Below are 20,220 nucleotides of genomic sequence, written 5' to 3'. Positions count from 1 at the left end.
GCTCACACAAACACACACACACACACACACACACAAACTGAAACTGAAACCAAAACTAAAACACTAGGCGACAAGCTAAACTAAACTCTCGCTTAAAATTTAAGTATTCTATGTATAGCCACAGCGAATGAACTGAATGTGTATGTGTGCATGTGTGTGTGTATGTATGTGTCTGTGTAAAGGATTTCATTAACTAAGTAAGTACAACTTACAATGAATGCAGCCGAGCCGCCTCTGCCTTTGCTTATCGCTCTAATCACACAGGCCCCAGTCCCAGTTCCAGCTTCAACAATCGTCATGACAGTGCGACCTCCAAGCCACACACACACACTGCCACCCCCACCCCCACCCCCTCTCGCTTTGTCACACTCTTTCGTGAATTCTACATGCAAATAGAATTTAGTTACAGCTTTAAAATGTGTGTTGCCATTTGCTACTTTTATTGTTGCTGCTGCACACTCATGTGTATGTGTGTGTGTGCGTGTGTGTGCTTGCCTTCTATTTATTTCAAATCCACAACATTTATTTATTTTTATTCTACGCACATCAATTGCAGCTTTTGTGGCTAAAAGTTCTCAAATCACATTTTGTGATTGAGTTGCAACATTTATGATTTAAATGTACAGCAAAAAGAAAAGCAAAATTAGACAAGTTTGCTTAAAGCATTTGATTCAATAAAAGTGCGTGCATTTTGAAATTTAAACTTATAATTTTGACAGCCTGTATTTATTTTTTGATTTTAATTTTCTATTGTTTTTGCAGCTTTTGTGTTGTGGCGCCTCGAAATCATTTTGTGTAAGTTCTCGACTTTTATTTTTATTTATGTGCAACACCTAATTTAAGTTTCGTTGCAAGTGCAACATTTTCATTATCGAGTTGACTTTGGGCCTTGGGCTTGCCAATTGAACTGCAGTCAGAGTCCGTGTGGCAGCTTAAAGGCGTCTGCCGCAGTTGCATTAAGCCAAGCATTGTGGCAAGCGCAGTGGCGTGGAGCGAGTGGGGGGGCAAGCTTAAAGTGCTGCAGGCGCAAAAGCAGCAGGCAACGCCCTCGAACGGGCAACAAGAAGATGTTGCTGCTACAATTGTTGCCACTGTTGTTGTTGCTGTTGTTGCCATTGGGTTAGCATACAAAACGAAAACGGAAATTACAAATTCTATTCACTCGCTGCTCGGCACTGGGAACGCTCTAATTCGGTTCGTCCGTTTCCCCCCGCTCTTGCTCTCTCTCTCGCTCTCGCTCTTACTCTGAGGCTTGTTAGGGCGCCAAAAGTTTGAGTGCGGGCGCAGGATTCAGCTTCAGCTTCAGCTTCGGTCTCTGCTCTATTCTTTGGCCCGTTTTATCGCAAAGGATTTAGATTTATCTAACTTGATTATGATGCTAAGCATTCTACACACACACACACACACACACACACTGGAGTGTGCTCTTGCCCCATTTTGCGGTGGCAGCAAAACAAATGCGCAGAGAAATCATTGAAGGAAATTAAAACTTTGTTTACTTTCAAGTCCACTTTACTGTAATGCATTCACCAGCCCCCAACTCTGCACTCGTCAAACTATTTGTGACTTTTGTTGTTTAACCCGCCAGCCCCCCCTCGCTGGCACGCCTCTGACTCAAACACATAAGTTGAGTTCATATGGAGCAGCTTAACTTTTGAGCTAATTGTAGGCTGATTGCTGCTTGCCACAACAAATTTTAAAGTTTAAAGCCTGCCACATGCCACACACACACATACACACACATGGCTGGCTCTCTTCATGCCTCAACTGTCGTTGCTGCTGTCACTCGACGCTTCATCTCTGCAGCTTGTTAACTTAATTGTTACGCCTGAAATCCAAAAACAAGTAAAAGCTACAGTTCCACATATATATATATATATATATATATAGTGTGGCATTGTTGCAACTGATAGCTGCCCTGCGCTAATCTCTCGCTCTCGCTCTTTGGCTGCTTTATGGTCGTCAGGCCACGTCAGCAATGCAATAAAAATTGGCGTGACTAACTGAACATGTTAGCTGCAGCTTCAGAGCCATGTGGCAGCCTCTGTCTGGTCTGGTCTGGTCTGCTCTGTCTATCTGCCCCCACATGCGGCACAAGGGGCAAGTCGTGCATGCCGCGCTGTCACTGCTGCAATCAGCAAATGTCCAACCGCAGCAAAAGTCGCGTAATTAACGCGCTCCCCACCACTCTCAGTCGCTCACTCTCTATCTCTATCTCTGGGCGACCCTAAAACCGCGCAAAATTAAAACTCTCGTCCCTTGGTCCAACCAAAGTCCATCAAAGTCGTCAGCGCCTTTTACAGCAGCAGCAGCAGCAGCAGCAGCAAAGTCACAAACATTGAATTTAATAGCGCAGCCAACGTTGCAACAACAACAACAACAACAACGCGGCGTATTGTTTGTCTTTAAATTTAATGACAATTAAAGTTGCTTGTTATTTATTTATGTTTATCGGCAAGCATTGCAATGAATTTTTGCAAGTCCTGCTGCCAGCTTTAAGCTTGCTGCTTTGTTTATAAATAAATATAAATTAATGCCTGCCTGCCTGCCTGCCTGCCTGCCTGCCTGCCTGCCTGCCTGCCCGCCTGCATAGTTGATTAAACATTGTTTAATGCAACATTCAGTCAGGCCAGAGCGACTTTCAAATACGCTGCAGCAATATTGCAAACAATTTGCCATACAGTGGCGTAGTTAGTAGCGCTGCGCACAGGGGCGTGATTCGTTATTGAAAGCAGATAAATGTGAATTTAAATTTTTTATGCACTGCGCCCATGACTTATTTACTTACGTCACGCCCCTCAACTTCATGCTGAGCATAATAAGCATATGCTATATAGAAAAACAAAAAAATTGATGATTGTTGGGCTATAAATCAAATCAACGAAATGAAGTAAAATGAAATGCAATTTTAAATTGCAGCGTGTGAGCGAGAGAGAGAGAGAGAGAGAGAGAGAGAGAGAGAGAGAGCGAACGAGTGTGAAATGATAAAAATGCATGCAATGAAGTATTGAAATATTTACACAAATTCCAGCAATCAGTTTCCATTTCATTTCGAGTTTCCGTTACCGTTACAGTTACAGTTAACTTTACCGTTTCAATTTCAGTTTACGTTGTGTGTTTCGCTTTCATTTTGGCTGACTGCTTAAGCTTCGCCCGTCGCTCGCTTGCTCTCTCTCTCTCTCTCTGTCGCTCTGTCGCTCTTTGCAAATTACCAGCGCCATCAATTAGCTCCAACCACAAAAAGAAGCGAAGCAGACAGACGGACAGAAGCTGGCTGCTGTGCAGCAGTTCAAGCTGAGGCAGCCAGCGTCTGAAATATGATGCTGGACACAGTGGACAGCGTCGAGTCGAAAGTGTAGATTGTAGATTGTAACGGGAATTGTTGTTCTTATTGTTGTTGTTGTTGGGGTTAAGCGCTGTTCATTTGCGTGTCGCAGCGCATTCATATTATTTGCCTTTTGTTTTCTTTTTTTTTTTTTTTTTGTTGCCGTTTGTCGTTGCAAATTTATTGAGCTAATACGAAATTTAATCAGGCGCGCCCGCGTCTCTGCCCCTCGCTCTCTCTCACTCTCTCTCTCTTTCGCTTATGTTCGGTAGCTGGATTATCAGGCGCGCTGCCCATAAATAAACTGAAGGGCGTAGTCGAGTCGAGAGTAGAGTGTCTAGAAAGCAAAATAAAAAAAAAAAATAAACAGCTGTGCCTGCGGGCCAAAGGCTTTGCTGCTTTTTTTGTGTGTGTCTGTGTGTGTGTGTGCAAAGGGTTCGGCATTGAAGCAAGGTCCTTACACTTCATTTAAAGTCAAGCAGTCGCACATAAATTTCCATGCACATAATTAAACTAGCAAATGACAAAGCAAAATCGTTAAATCGAGGTCAAAGCAGAGGCCAAGCCGTAAAATTCGAGTTCCCCCCACCCCAGTTTCAACCCCCTCTCGCACTCTCCAGCTCTACTTGCTGCCTCTAGGCTGCTGCCTGCTTGTTCTTCTTCTTTTTGGCATTTTCTTGAGATTAGCGACAAAAGGCCAAACTACGTATGTAATTAAATATGCAAGCAGCTGACCCCAGCTCTCGCTCTCTCCCTGCCTCCAACTCTCCGAAGGCTCGCAGCGTGTCCGTCCGTCCGTCTGTGCGTGTGTTTGTTTGTCTAATAACAAAAATTATGAAAATCTATGTGGGCGCCTGTGTCAATTAACGAGAGAGCTCTGCAAGACGAAAAAAAAAAAGAAAGCAAAGTGTGGGCCAACAGTGCGTATGATTCATGCGGGTCGCTCCTTTGTCGGCAGCCATGCCACAATTTAGTGGCAATCATTAACATTTTAATGCGCTACCACTACAAACAAACTCAACTGTGTGCGAAAGAGCGAGAGAGTGAGAGAGAGGGAGAGTATATCATATCATATAAATAAACAGCATTCAATAAAAGCAAAAACCTGCAGACCACTGCAGCTGTGCCTACGAACTAAGGCTGGGAGTATGCAGCAAATATGCTTAAGTGGGCTTAGTACACACACACACACACACTCGCACACATTATTATATATTAGACTTGCCACATATGCGAATACGCAATATGCAAGGCAAGCGACAAGGGCATGGAAGGCAGCAAAAACGTAGTAGGGAAAAGTTTGCGCTTAAAGCCTTTAAGTATTTTAATTATGTAGGATTTGAGCTCAGCAGCGCACAGACACACGGAAAGGCTCAGAGCAGAGCAAATTTGTAGCACAACAACAACAACAACAAGAGCAACAGCAACTAATTGAAAAATCGCCTACACCAAAGGCTCAGCTTGGCTCAGAGGACTAAAGGCCAGTGCTGCCTGCTCATGCTGCTTGCTGCAGCTTTTAGCTTCCCAACCTGAGGCACGCAACCGAAATAAGCGGCGACACGTGCGTAAGTGTGCGCGTGTGTGTGTGTGTGTGCGTCTCTCCCTCGAGTGTCAGTTGGGCTAAAAAACTGGGCGAAGAAAAAATAAGTGAAACTGATGTGACACATGCAAATGAGTTAAGCCAGGCCCCGCCCTCTTGTCAGTTAACTCGTCTCTCTCGCAACCTGCCACACACTCTAAGTTGGCAGCAAGTCAAACTCAAATCGGGCGATCAAATTCAACAGCTTGTTTAAGTGGTCTGCCCATCAGCATGTCCTGCCATCCGATTTAAGATCGACCCAAAAAAAAACGAAGCAAAAACTTGAAACTCAAGCAACAAACCAAACAAATCGCGACTGCATGTCCATGTGTATGTGTGTGTGTGTGTGTTGTCTGCAAACAAGCAGCAAACAATTCAAACAGATTGAGTTTTGGCTCAGCGCTAGCCATGGCCATGGCCAGCAAAGGACACGCGCCAGAGTTCAGCTCGCAACATACATAAATCAAAGCGCTGGAGTGTGGAGTTGCGAGTGTGGGCTTTGGGCTGGGGGGGTGAGGCAAGCAAAAAAGCAAAGCCAAAGCGTCGAGTGGGCAAGCCGACAACTGTGACAGCTTCATACTGCATGCATCTCAGGCTGTGTGTGTGCATAGCATAGGCATCCAAGTGCACTCGAATATCCTTGCAAGTGTGTCCTGGTATCTCTCTCGGCATTTATTGCTATCTCCGCTCCTCACTGTCAATCTGCTGCTTGACGATGAACACTGCTCGTTGCTGCTGCTGCTATGACAACGAAGCATTTTATTGTTGTTAACAGACTCTCCAAACACACACACACACACACAGACACACACCAACAAACAAACAAATTGTTGGCGCAAAGCAAACTCGACTTACATTTGAGCTGTAAAATTTTGTTGATCGATTGCTGTCAGTTATAGTCCGTTATCGTTATCAGCTTAAAATACCAACACCTCTCGTTGAACTTCAGTATATTTTTTGTTATCAGCAGCTTTTACAACACTCGAGATCTGTGCGCTCGATAACTTGCTTATCGAGCAATACTTTTAATACTTAATTTGGATATACAACACTTGAGATCAGCTGCTCGATAGCTTGATTTTTTTCTTATCGAGCAACATTTGAACCAGATCAGCTGCTCGATAGCTTGTAGCTTTTCTATCGAGCAACATTTTGTATCGTCGCTCCCAAGATCAGCTGCTCGATACTTTGATAGCTTGTGCATCGAGCAACACTTTTCATAAAAGTTTACGGTGTCGTGTGTGTTGTGAAGTGACAGCAGCAATTTGTGAAATGCAAAAACACAAGAGCAATATGCATATGCAAGTTTGCTTTGGCCATGTTTATTTTATATTTATGTTGTCAGCTGCTATCAAGCGAGAGAGTTCTGGCTAATCCCAAGCGTAAGCGAGAGTGAAGGAGTGAGAGCAGGCGGAGCAAGGATCAAGTGCGTATGCCTTGCCTATTGACAAAATCAATGGCAAATCTACTAAATTGTTAATTATTGTTAGACACATTGCAACAACAAACTGAGCTGAGGCAATAGCGCAGCAGCAATAAATACGCAGCGCTTTCAAAACTACTAATTCGTGTGCGTGTGTGTGTGAGTGAATGTAATGTGTGTATGTGTATTTTTTTTTCTAGTCTAAACTAACTGCTAGTCAATAAATAACAGTAAAAGCGAAGTGAAGCAGTAGAAGCTTGTACTGTGGCCAATTAATAAAATGCAATTTATAAGCAACAACAACAACAGCAGCATCAGCAAGAGCATCAACAAGAAAAACAAATAAATATAACTTAATTACATAGACGATAAATTATGCAGATATACAAATAAATAAATGATAGTTAAATACACAAACAAACAAATACAATACAAACAAACAGCAACACAAACACACACACACACATACAGCGACAAGTCTAGTCAATTAATGTCGAGAGTATCTTTGTATCTACAACATTAGCTAATCTAAATTTTAAGCAAACAAATCGCAACTCAACTCAACTGAACTCGCCTCTCAATTCGATTGACGCATCAGCATCAATTCGTACTAAGAGTTGATGCAGACAGACAGACGAACCAACAGACAGACGGACGCGCTACAAAATTAATATAACTAACTATAAAATAAAATAAATACATATGTGATAAAAGCAACAACAAGAACAACAAAAAGAAAGAGGCCGAAATTAAACACACAATTTAGCAATTTGCAATTACTAAGCTAAGTCCCCAGCGCCCCTCCCCCCCCTAAATTCCTTTGCTAAAGGCTATGTCCAAGCCCCCGCCCCTGTCCACTTCCTGTACGCTAATATAATTGCAGACTGTACATATCATAAGTAAAGAAATCGATTCAATTAAGAGATTGTGCTTAACTCTATTTATAGTACATAATATATTGAATATATATTGAGCTGTACTGTTATATAAAAGTCGCGCCACACACATGCAAAGAATATGAAGCAAGCAAATCCTAATCAACAAACATTTAACGAACGAAAGCCTAACAAAAACAATTTCTAAACATAAATAATTGTTGCCAGCATACACATATGTAAAATAGCATTAATATATATAAAGAAATCATAGCACATGCCGCCATACTATATATATATATATATAATTAATTAAACTCAACTGAACTATATACGAGAACATGCGTTACAGTTATGTGTACATAATATATATATAACTGATTAAATTAAATTAAGTGTGCCTTTATGGCAAAATTCTTATTAGAATACAAACACACACACACACAGAAACAGACACTGACACACACACACGCATACAGAGACACAGGCAGAACATAAATGTATGCTATATATGTTATGTATAACGATTAACGGTAAACTAGCTATCAATTGGAATATACATACTATATTATAACGAACAAAGCCAAATAATAAAAGACAACAACAATTTAAAAATAAATAAAAGAAACACAACTTCCTTTTTTTTTTTTCAAATAATAATAGCAATAATAATACGCGCAAATATTAATAAATTCAAAAGTTTCACAAGCAATTGCTCATTTCAGCAGCCACTGGACACTCGAGACAAGCAGTGGGCGTGGCAGTCGCTGTCGCTGCTTTTGGATTGCAGGCACATAAATCAAGCATTGGACGCTGCCATCATATGAAACACTTTGCCACACACACACACACACACACTCGAACATGATGAAGGCAGAGAGAGCAAGCGGAACTCGCTTTAAACTCCACTCAATGCAGCCGCAGCAGAGCGAGAGCGAGAGTGTGAGAGTGAGACAGCAACAGTCAATTGTTGAGCATGACGCTGCTGCTGCCGCCGCTTCCGCTTTGCTAGTTGCCTTGCCTGGCTGCTGCTTTTTTTATGCGAATTTCGTTGTGCGCTGCTTTTTTTTTATTTATGTGCCGCAAAAGCTTTAAATGCGTCAGCAGCAGCAGCAGCAGCAGGAAGCAGCAGCATGACTACAAGGACACAAGGCACAAGCTGAGGACACACAGCAATTTCAGCAACAATAATAAATATCGCGAGTCAACCGCAGCCAGAGCAGCAACAACAGCAGCAGCAAAAAATGTAAGCAAAACACACACACACACACACACATATGGAGGAGCAGTCTGTCTGCTGCAGGACAATATATGGTGGGGTAAGTACTTGTGTCTATCTCTCTGTATTGCAGCCCGTTGCCAATAAGCTGCTCTAACTGCAGTAAATACCAACAACAATAACTACGCACAAACTTTGAATTTAGTCAGTCAGTCAGTCAGACAGGCAACGGATGAGCATGAAGAGCATGAGCTGGGCTTTCCATCGATATAGGCATAAACAAAACTAATATTTGCCTGGCAAGCAATTCAGCACTTTGAGCAATTACTTTTTGCCTCCAGCTCTTCACCAGGTGAGAGACAGACAACAGAAAGAGAGAGAAATGGCGAGAGAGAGAGAGAGAGAGCGAGAACGTGTGTTGTCAGTTGTTGTGTCTGCTGCAAAATATGAGCGACATTAAAAATTAGTTCAAAGTACTGCTAAGTGCGCGAGCAACAACCAACAGGAAACTTGACAACAACAACAACAAAATAGCTGACAATGCAACCAAAAGTGAGTGCAACGCCATGTTACGCTCTAAAATGTTGCTAATTTACAACTTTCAAAATCAGAAAAGCATATAATATATAGATATATAAATATGCGATGCAGCTTAACTTTAAATGCAAGTAAACTATATTCAAATTGTTTATTCAATTATTCGAAATATTTCATTTAAATTGTGCAGATTTTACATTTGATAAACTTTATTTTTCGTTGCTGTTTAACGTCATATGCAATTAAGCGATACAAAAGTTTTATTTCATTTCAATTGTTACACAGCTTGTTTAATCAATGCGTTTGAAACTGTTTATATATATTTCGCAGGCTGTGAACTGTTTTATATTTATAAATCAAACATATAAAAACAAAAGCCAAAGCATTAAACGCGCAGCACTTTGAATGATCTCGAGTTTTATAGAATTGAGCATTTGTCAAGCATGCACGAACTGCTTGCTTGCCTGCTTGCCTGCCTGCCTGCTTGATTGAACTGCTTAGCGAAGCAAGCGATATACCCCGCAAGCAGTTTAAGAGTATAAATAATGTATACGCTCTGTGTCTCTTTACTTCAGTCTCTCACTCTCTCTCTCTCTATCTCTCTTATGCTGTGTTCTGTTTTTTCTTTTTGTGTTTTTGGCTTTTTTGTTGAATGTGCGCTGTGACCATATTTTTAGTGTCCAGTTAGCAGTTATAAATGTGTACATGTGTGTGTGTGTGTGTGTGTGAATGCAACTTGCAATATTTTTGTTGTTGTTATTTGCTGGGCAGCAAATTTAATGCCACATTTAGCGCTGTGGCAACTACAGCAGCAGCAGCATTGAATATAACAAAAAAAGAAAACGCAAACGCGGCTTTAAAGCTGAAGCAGAACCCAGACTCAGACCCAGACTCAGACCAGGGGATTATGTAGCGTGTGGGCGACAACAGAGCTTAGATGCTAGACTCTTTCTCTCTCTCTCTCTCTCTCTCTATGTGTGTGTGTGTGAGTGGAGTTCATTGCATACAATTGCATAATTGGCAAGTTTTATGCATTGGGCGCGCAGCTACAGCATTGACAGCTAGTGTACTATATGGCTGAGAGTCAATGTGGTGGGTGGTGGGTGGTGGTTTTGGGGGGGATTGGGTGTCTGGCATTTTAGTCAGCATGTTGTATTTTTCGGGGGCAGCAATGGAAATGTAGAAAAAGCGAAATCGTTTAAACTGTGCACACCAATAAATTGAAAGCAGCTTAAGCGATAACAAAAGGCAAGCGCGAGCAGCGAAAAGAGTAAATGACAATAAACAATTCAGACGGACATGCATATATATAAAATATACAGTGAATACTGCTATATAAGCAACATGCGATTGATTCGATACAAGCAACTCAATTATATGTCGTTTTCAATGCGCGTATCAATTCAAAATTAAGACAAATTGATTGTTGGCTTGGAATTAATTAAAGTGCTGAAATGATTAATCAAAGACTATGGAATTATAAGTCTGCGCTTTAGTAAATGCATTTTAATTACAGCACAGACTTAACACACAAAGTGTACTGTATATAACTGTATATATATATATATATATACTATATATAAGAGCTTTGAAGCAGACAAAACAAAAAAAAAGTGCAAAATACATAAAATAAATTCTGTTGTATAATGGGCGGCTGCAATTAAATGCAAATCAGCAAACAGTGGGCGTGGCACATGCACTCACATGTATGTGTGTGTGTGTGTGTGTGTTGCCACAAGAGCTAAACACAACAAGCAAGCAAGCAGTTCTGTATATAGACAAAGTAGATATATTTATAAATCAAGCAAATATATATGCATGTGTGTGTGTGTGTGTAACGTTTACCTCAACTGTCTGTCTAGTGGCCAAAAATTCAAAATGGCCAAAACAGTTTGTCCTGCGCCTGTTTTTCACCTTGTTGAACACACAGCTCGAGGAGCGAAAGAGTGAGCGCCATTTCAATTGCTGCCATGAATGCATTTCACACACACACAGTCGTGTATTTAAATATATGCATATGTATGTGTGTGTGTGTGTGTGTGTGTGCGGACTGCTTGCCACGCATCTGTTGGCCATGAAATAATCCTTAAAAGACCACAAAACGATTTTATTCAATTAAAATGTCAAAACGCTGTTTGCTTTCGTTATTTAATGCAATAAATATTTACACTTTTATATGCATGCAACTCGCTCTCTCGCTCTCTTTGTGTGTGTGTGTGTGTGTGTGTTCATTATAAATTTATATATATTTATGCCAGCTGTTTGACATTTAAAAAGCGTTAACCCAAAGCCTCAAGCGCCAAGTGAAACTTCATTCTAGAGCTAAATCGCTCATATCAATTGCAAACGCTTTGCTCGTGTGTTTATAAAAAAAAAAAGCAATTCCATTGAATTTCAAGCTTTGCTAATTTGCCGCTGCCATAGTTTGCATATTTTTTATCGCTTCGCTTAGTGGACTTATCAATCAACATTTGCCATATTCAATATCGAGTTTCCTCTCTGTGCGCAAATAAAAAATAAGTTTGCCATTCGATAACTGTAAAGGGACTGGGAGTGGGAGTGGGGCTGGGACTGGGGCTGGGACTTTGCGCATAAACATTGCTTTGATAATGCTTACGATAATGATTATGATTATGAAACGAGAGGCAACAACACACAGCATACAAAAAAATGAAATGCGAAAGCGAGCATAGGAAGAAGAAGCAGCAGCAGCAGCAGCAGGCGAAAGGGCAAAGGGAGAGCCGAAAAATTTGTTGGCCTATTGCAAATTTTGGGCACGTACAACTCGTAAAGACTATTTACGATTCTAATAAAAAGCGTTGGACGTTGCCAGCGACTCGCAAGTGAGCGAGAAAGAGTGCGCTATAGACAGAGCGAAAGCGAGAGCGAGACGTTTGCTTGGTGTATGGAAATTGTTGAATTTGCTGCTAATTAAATTGCTTGAAAGTGTTCGACATGCGGCTTTTAATAAACTGCAAACTCAGACTTGTAGCTACGACTTGTAGTTGAACTGCTTGCAAGCAGTTAAGATACTGATGCCTGACTCGGCACAATGTGCTGCTGGCGCTAACTGAGCTGAGCTGAGCTGAGCTGAGCCCCCATACATATAACAATAAACTGTCAGACAGATATTTATTAAGCATACGCACAGTTGTCAACTATAAAATTGCTGCGGCTGACCCAAAAGAGCAGCATTAACAATAGCGCAACACACACACACACATACACAGCACGTAAAACAATTGCTCTATAACAATAACAATTTGTGCCTTGGCAATCTGCTTGGCTACCCTGTAAAATGAAATATGCAATTTTGCTTAAATCAAGTGCCACAGCCTTCATCAATCTGCTGCTATAATTTTTTGTTTTTTTATGCTGTGTGTGCTTAATGAATAAATAAACGCATAAAGCTTAAACTGCTGGCATTATTTATGCGCTTTCATTTTATAAGGCTAACTAAATGTGCTCGACTTTAAATCAATCAATCAATTGCATTAAAGCAGGCACTAAGCTAAATTTATTATTAACCTGCCTAGTTGATTTAATTATTATTATAGCATATTTGCAATTCCATACGCTTGTGTGTCTGTTCTGCTTTTCTTTTTATTTAACGTAACGTTTCAGATTTTGTGCAGTTTACAATTTTTTGTCATGTTGTTTCTTCTTGTTGTTGCATTGATTGCCTGCCAGGTGGACAGAGCGCTGCCAGCCGCCTACACGTATGTGGGGCAGGCATGTGTGGCATGTTGCATGCTTTTTAAATCAATACAACAAATTTCAACGACGTCGACAGCGGGTGGTGGCAGCAGCAGCAGCAGCTGCAACAGATCAGCAGCGCTCTGTAACGTTTAAAATGTTCCGAGTAATTAACACGCGCCGTGGCTGTAACCCCAAATGAACGCTCTCTCAATCTCCCATTACCCCCACACTCACTCACGCTCTCTCTGTCTCTCTGTGTGTGTGTGTGTGTGTGTGTGAGTGGGTTATAGGATATGTGAACATGACCCAGGGAAATTGTGCAACGTAAGCGACACAAGCGCCACAGCAGCAGGCGCAGCAAATTTTCAACAGCAACAGTGCACTGCACAAATAAAACAAGCAGTTCAAAAGAAAGCAGTTGATATGTGAGTGCTTTGCATAACTGAGAGCTGAGTGATATGCATAACAATCAGTTTATTTTTGAGCGCAACTTAAATTTAATGCAAGCAGTGAAAAAGCAAGCAGTTGATATTTTTAGCAGCAAGCGCAGTGCTTTGCATAACTAAGAGCTGAGTGTTATGCATAACAATCAATTTATTTTTGAGCGTAACTTAAATGTTTGAAAGTTTATTGTTTAGCATAATAAACTTTAATTATTGCACATTGAACTTTCAATTGCTTGCACTTTTGTTTGAGCTTTGTTAATATAACAATTAATTATTTAGAGCATTACAAGTATTTCTTGCAGTGCACTCATTGAGCAGCAAGCAAAACTTACACGTTCTGCCTCTAACTCGCTCCGACACACTCGCTCTTTCTCGCTCTCGCTCTCTCGCTTAGCCGCACGTGTGTCTGTGCGTAACTTTTATTTATTGATTTAATACTTTTTCAATTTACTGCAAATAGCCAAAGGAGTTGGTCCTGCCTGACAGCGTATGTGTCTGTGTCTGTGTCTGCGGCTGTGGCATGGACTGTGACTGCGACTGCGACTGCGACTGTGTGTGGCAGCCATAACCGAGTTGCAAGTTGCAGTTGCGCCAAAGAAATGCTGCTGCTTCCCATTGACGCAAATGCGCGGCATTAACGATATGTCCCCAGTGTCTGTGCCACGCCCCCCGCCTCCCCCTGGCCCTAACTCTTGCTGCTGTTGCTGCTGCTGCTGCTGCTGCTGCTGCAACTGCGGCAGCTGCAACGCTCGTAATCGTAATCGCTGTTTGGCCAATGGTGGCAGCTTTTAATTCACAATTTAATTTCACAGTTAGTTGCTCAATAAAAACTTTTGCAGCAATTGCCACAGAGCAAGAGTTGCGAGGCACATGCCACATGCCACACACACACACACACACTGTCGAGTCGAGGAGTGTGCCACACAAATTGGCTGCAGATCCATTTAGCGCCACCAGCGTCGACTCCCGATCAGCAGTAAGCTTGACAAATTCAATTTTAATGCAATTCTAATTCAATTTGGCAGCTGCGAAGCCGCCGCCGCCGCCGCCGTCAATTGTTTGCTCATGATTGTTGCATTGACTCACAAACATTTATTTGTCTATTCGTCTTTTTGTTATCAAAGAATGCAATTAATGAAGTTTGTGCAATGCGTCGTATACGTAATATTCGAATCATTTGCATTGTATCTGCTCATTGCTGTGCATTTGAGTCTTTGAGGCAAATAACTGTAAGACACAAGTCTATTAAATATTACGCATACGCAGCGTGATGCATAATTCACATATTTGCTTAAATAATATTTACTCTGAAATTCATTGCAGTTGCTTATTTTTATTTTAAGCGCTTTGAGCATTAAATTACACAACGTGATAAGTCCTATGAGGAAAATGCATTTCCCTCTAAATTCTTCAAAGCTTCAACTGCAAGTTATGCAACAATTTCCCTTGAATTTGAACTTTAGCTTCAGCTTAAGCTGCTGGCCATGCAAACCAGTTGTAGTTTTACTTGGAAGCAGCATAACAATCCATAACTCTGCACAGTCGCTGTCATAATTATGTTTACAAAGCTCTTGGCGTGTTTATTAAGCAAAATTTAAATACAATTTACATTAATTGAATGCTTAATGTTATAGAAGCTCAACTAACTCACTAGCAATAGCTGAAGTAAAAATTTGTTGCGCCCTCAAGTTTGCTTGTCAGCATACAATTGGCAGCTACTGTGCCAACTTCTGGCCTAATCAATCAAGTATATTTGACACGAACACGAACACGCCTTTGACTTAGACTTAGAGCTGGAAGCTGCTTAAAGTCAATTAGTGGTCGCATTTAAGGCTTCTCAGTCCGCTCTCTGCTTAAGTGTGCATGTGTGTGTGTGCGTTTAATATTAAAACACTTGACGGGCAGCACTGACTGTCAATGTTGCTCGAGAGTTGCACAACAAGTAAGAGCGTAATAACAATTCAGTTGATAATCGTTGACTCTCGCGGCAATTTGGCTAACAATTGTATCAAATGACAGGTACACGCCCCCTCCCCAACGCCCACACACACAACAGCAACAACAATAGCTGCTGCCAGCTTATTGTCCAGTGCTCGCTGCTTTTGTTGCTAATACTCTAACTAAAAGTTACTTAGCAATTGCATTGCCAATAGCAACAAAAAGTAAAACAAGCAGTTCAATATTTATTAATAGATTTTTGCTTGCATTTTGTAAACACTGTAGTAAAGTTTGTTCATTTGATTTGCTAGCCAGCAATTAGTTATTAATTAAGTATTAATACTAATACAACATTTTGCTATTTAGCAATGATGTCAATCATCAGTAATGACATTTTAACTGCAATGCAATTCATTAAACGCAAATACTTTAGTTAACATATATAAATATATATACATGATTATTAGAATGAAGAATTTGCTAAGCAATTTTACATTATTGTTAGCCAAATAACTAAAACTTGCATTAAAATAAAATGTACAATTAAATTTAACGATAAGCTGCAGCTGTATTGAGCGTTGCTTACAAGCAGTTATCGTTATCGATATTTTATTAGAGCGTTTGAGTAGGCGCAGTTTGTAAATTTATTTAATTGCTCTGGTTGTTGTTGTTGTTGCTGTTGATTTGCGCTTAACAATGGCAGCTCAGAATGCCTGAAATACCAGAATTTAGTGCATGTTAAGGTGTCTGTATGCATGTGTGCATGTGTGTGTGTTGTTGTTGTTGTTGCTGTGGCTATGTTTGGCTTTTGTTTGTGCGGCTGGCTGGCTGCCTGGCTAGCTAGCTCGTATTTTAGAGCTGTGTATTATACGCTGCTCTATGCAGATGCAGACAATTTGTGCCTGGCATCAAGGTAGTTAAAGTGGGTGGGGTTGGGTGGGCTGCTTGCAAAGTGAGTGCATAGAGCGTTAACATAAATCAAAGCTCCAAACTCAAAGCGAGCGACAGGCGCACACAAAGCGGAGGCGCCACTGCTGCTGCAACGCTGCTGACGTGGCCAGAAGGAATAAGCACCTGCAGCTAAAGCAGCAGCAGCAGCAGCAGCAGCAGCAAAGCTGCTTGACAAGCGTTAAAGGGGATGGGGTGGGGTGTTGGGTGGTTAAACGGAAATGCCGACTGACACACATCCAGCTTCATTTCGGCACGTGCAGCTGAAAAGCCGAGCCGAGCGCTTTTGACATATTGCCGACTTGAGTTGGTAGCAGCAGCAGCAGCCAAAGGCAGGATGAGCTGCCGCTGCAGGATTTCGCTGCTGAAATTAGACAGTGCATACGCTAGCTGGAGCTGGGGCTGGGCCCGTCATATCCTGCGGGGATAAGCGCACTTTATGCAAAACGCACAAGTTTTATTTCTTCTGCTTGCTTTGGCTCCAGCCCCAGCCCCAGCCTCAGCCACTGGCATTAGCCACATGCCTTCGATTGCAAGCGGCGGGGGCTAACAAAAAGTGTAAACAGCTTCAGCTCAGCTCAGCTCGACTCAGTTCAGCTGCGTGTCCTTGTTATGTCGCTGACAATGCCGCCGCTCCCAGCTGATGGCCCAGCTCGCATTTTTGCCTACGCTTGGGCTTGGGCTTGGGCCTCGGTAAAAGCGTTGGGAATTGATTGAAATGTAAAGAAAAAGTAACAAACAAACAAACGAACGAACGAGCGAGCGAACAACAGAAAAACAGACAACAAAACTATGTATGCCAAAGGGGGCGGGGCCAGGCCCTGGGGATAGGCAAAGCAGGCAGCGATCAAGCATTTGATTATGCTAATGAAATAACATGGCTATTAACTTAAAAACTATGCCCAATGTATACACATGCAAAGCGACTGAAAGATAGAGAGAGAGAGCGCGCTAGAGTGTGTGAGAGGGAGAGAGAGTGTCACTTAGCTGAAATGGATTCAAATCGAATTGAATTGAATTTGTTGTCAGCTCTGAGTGCCACGCTCAGCTCATCGATTCGAATTTGGCAGCTCTCGTGTTTTTTGTCAGCTTTAGATTTTGAATATTTATGTGATTGATTTAATATTGATATTAATGTTTAATGCTCTGCGCACTTGTCAACTAACTAAATCGATTTATTGATCTGCCGCCTGCAGCGCAACGCAAAAGTATCGAACAGAAGCTAAAGTTGCAGCAGCTACACTGAGCGAAAAAATCATATAAATAAATATATAATATAATCTAAATAAATTATATAAATAACAATTTAATGAAGTGCAAAGTTATTCAGATTATTTTCATTTGAAGCTTGGAAATTTTAAAAGTTTGCTTAAGCACAAAATCATTTTGAATAGAATAGTTTTAATATTTTAGTATAAATTATAATTTACTAACAATTTTTATATTACTACATAAAAAGCAAACGCTGCATATTGTTTAAGTAATTAGCGTAATAAGTAAGACATGAAATAAAGCGATTTAACTATTAAACTTTAGTCGATAGTTTGCATAATAATGAAGCTTGTAAATAAATAAAATATTAAAATTTATTCATTTTAATTGCAGTTTTCTCGCACTATATGGAGCATGGAGCATTTGCTCGCTGGTCGCTGGTCGCTGGTCGCTCACTAAGTGCTACACGCTGCAGCAGCCACTTGAACTCCACCCCACCACCCACCACCCACCGAGCTGAGCAGTCAGCAGTCTGCTGCCCATTGCGCTTACTCTGGTAAGTACAAATGCATTGTTGTTGTTGTTGCTGCTGCTGTTTGCTCGTGTTTTAGTTGCCTTTTTTTTTTTTTGTTGCTTATGCTTTTGCATATTTATTGTATAGTTTTGTAGTTTTATCAAGTTAGCTAGTTAAAAGTCAAGATGCTGCCAGCTCCAGCTCCAACTCAGGTGAGCGGCAGAGAGCGGGAGGAGGAGCGTAAGGATGAGCACGTGCACAGCGGCATGTCGGCAGCTGCCATCGTCATTTCCACATCTTCATCTGCATCTAGTGCAGCTAAACAGCGTGTGAGCAAGCGAGATAGAGCGAGTGAGAGTGAGTGAGAGAGCGAGTTAGTCTCATAGTGTGGCTTTTATTAGCTACGTGCGCTGTCGCGTAGCTCGAAGTCGGGTCAGCCGCCAAAGCAGAGAAAAAAGTGTGTGTGTGTGTGTGTGTGTGTGTGTGTCTGTCTGTCTGTGTGTGTGGGTTGTGTGTGTAGAAAAACTTGCAAGTGGCAGCGATAAGATGAGCGTGCTAAAGTTTTATTGCCGCATATTTAAGCTATTAAAAAATTCATGCATAAAATGACACCACACACACACACTAACACACACATACACACACATACACACACATACACACACGAGTAAAGGAAGCAAAATTAAAAAACGCAGTCCAAGGCAAAGTCGCAGTCGCAGTCGCAGCCGCAGTCGCTTGGTAATCAGCAAACAGCAACTGCGACGCCAGCTGCGACGTCAGCAGTGCCACTAACAATACTACTGCACTAAAAGCAACAACAACAACGCGCAGCATGAGAACAATAACTATCTATATAGCCAAAGCATTTGCTGCGCTGCGCTGCGCTGCAAATTAAAATAAGACAAAAACAAAAAACTAAACAACAAACACACACAAAAAAATTAAAATGAAACGCAAAACGGTTTATGTTAAATACCGCATCGTTATCTCTAGCCCAGCTCGCCTGCTCGTGCGCTCTCTCGCTCGCACTCTCTAGCGCGCTCTCGCTCGCTTGCATTGCACACTGCAGTTAAATGAGCTGACAGGTCCAGAGGCGCCTAAAATGCAGCTGGCAAACGTATGATGCTGTTAAGCGGACTGCTCTGCTGCTCTGTGGACATGGCAAAGGGTGTGGGTGGGTGGTGCTGGGTGGGTCAGAACTAAGAGCAAATGAAAACTGTTGCTAGCTCGCAACTGGGCGCTATACAATAATAACTATAATAATCAACATGCTGCAACACACACACACATACGTATGTATGTTCTCTCTCTCTCTCTCTCTCTCTCTCTCTCTCTCTCGCTTTGCTGTTTTTTCTGCGTATTTCATTTTCTTAATTTTATACGTAGCTGCTACATTTTGTTTTCATTTTGTTCTTGCCGCTTGTATTTATTGCACGTGTCTGAGCAGCTAACTAAGAACCGCCCCCTTCGTCAGTAGGAGCAGCAGCAGCCTCTGGAAGCGCGACCACAGCAAATACCCTTTGAACGTTTCCTTTTTGCTGTGTGGCAACTTTTTAGTATTCATTAAATTGCATAATTATACAATAAGTGCAATGCCTTCGAATTTCTGCAGCGCCACACGCCCCCTCCCCCTTCTAGACAACACACACACACACACATACATACATATACATGAGCTGCTGCTAGTCGCTTTAGTTTCACTTCGTCTGCATTTGTGTCTCCTGCACCGGAATTAATTATTTATATACTCAGTTTTAAGCTTAACAAAATCTTCAAGGTTTATATATTTGATTCAATAGTTTTAAGTTTCGTACTCATTTTAATTGTCCACAACATAAAACAATCCCACAACATAAAACAATCATCTTAAAAAAAAAGCTGCAGCATTTCATGCCCTGACTGTAACAAAATACATTTTTGTTAACTAAATATGCATAAAGCTCTTTAATCGGTTTATTTTCCACTAAGTTAGAGCTTAACAAAGTTCGAAATTAAACAAAAATCAAGCAATTTGAATTAACATTCATATATTTTTTCTCTTTTAGAGCGCATTGACCAGAACTCCACCATGTTCTACTCCAGCGCCTGGCTAAGCACAACTGCGTCAACTGAGTAACTGCATCGCATTCTGGAGAGCAGCGACAACAGCAAAGATCGCATAGTAGTCGAGGACTCTGAACTCTCAGCGCATTGCAGCAGCAGAGCTCAACTAACAATAGTCAAACAGCAACAACAACTGTTAGCTGTTGCTACAATTATTTATATTTAATATACACTTCATATAAAAAATTGTAATGTTATTTCAATTGCGTGCAAAAAACAGAAACGAAACTAAATTTGCATTCAATTTGAATAACAATCTTGTTTATTTGTTTGTAGTGATTATCACTCTGTGTAAATTATGTTATTTATTTATTTTGTTCAATACAAAAACAATATGCAAGCCTTTTAGTTAATAGTTTACTTTTAAGTTAATTAAGCCATTGTACAATTTGTTTGCTGTTA

General features: G+C 41.2%; 1 long non-coding RNA gene across 3 annotated transcripts; it reads left to right on the top strand.

The window, feature by feature from the left end:
- Nucleotides 1-8,269: 8,269 nt before the first annotated feature.
- Nucleotides 8,270-19,957, top strand: LOC108607230. 3 transcript variants are annotated; one of them, XR_001915488.1, is made up of 3 exons: nucleotides 8,270-8,448; nucleotides 17,595-17,757; nucleotides 19,761-19,957. It is a non-coding gene; the product is annotated as an uncharacterized LOC108607230 (long non-coding RNA). The 3 variants fall into 3 exon arrangements; XR_001915487.1 differs by having other exon boundaries at nucleotides 8,270-8,521; XR_001915489.1 differs by lacking the exon at nucleotides 8,270-8,448 and adding an exon at nucleotides 8,672-8,773.
- The last annotated feature ends 263 nt before the right edge of the window (nucleotides 19,958-20,220 follow it).

This window comes from Drosophila busckii, chromosome X (assembly GCF_011750605.1).
Source record: "Drosophila busckii strain San Diego stock center, stock number 13000-0081.31 chromosome X, ASM1175060v1, whole genome shotgun sequence".
Lineage (NCBI taxonomy): Eukaryota > Metazoa > Arthropoda > Insecta > Diptera > Drosophilidae > Drosophila > Drosophila busckii.
This window is presented reverse-complemented; position numbering and strand designations above follow the sequence as displayed.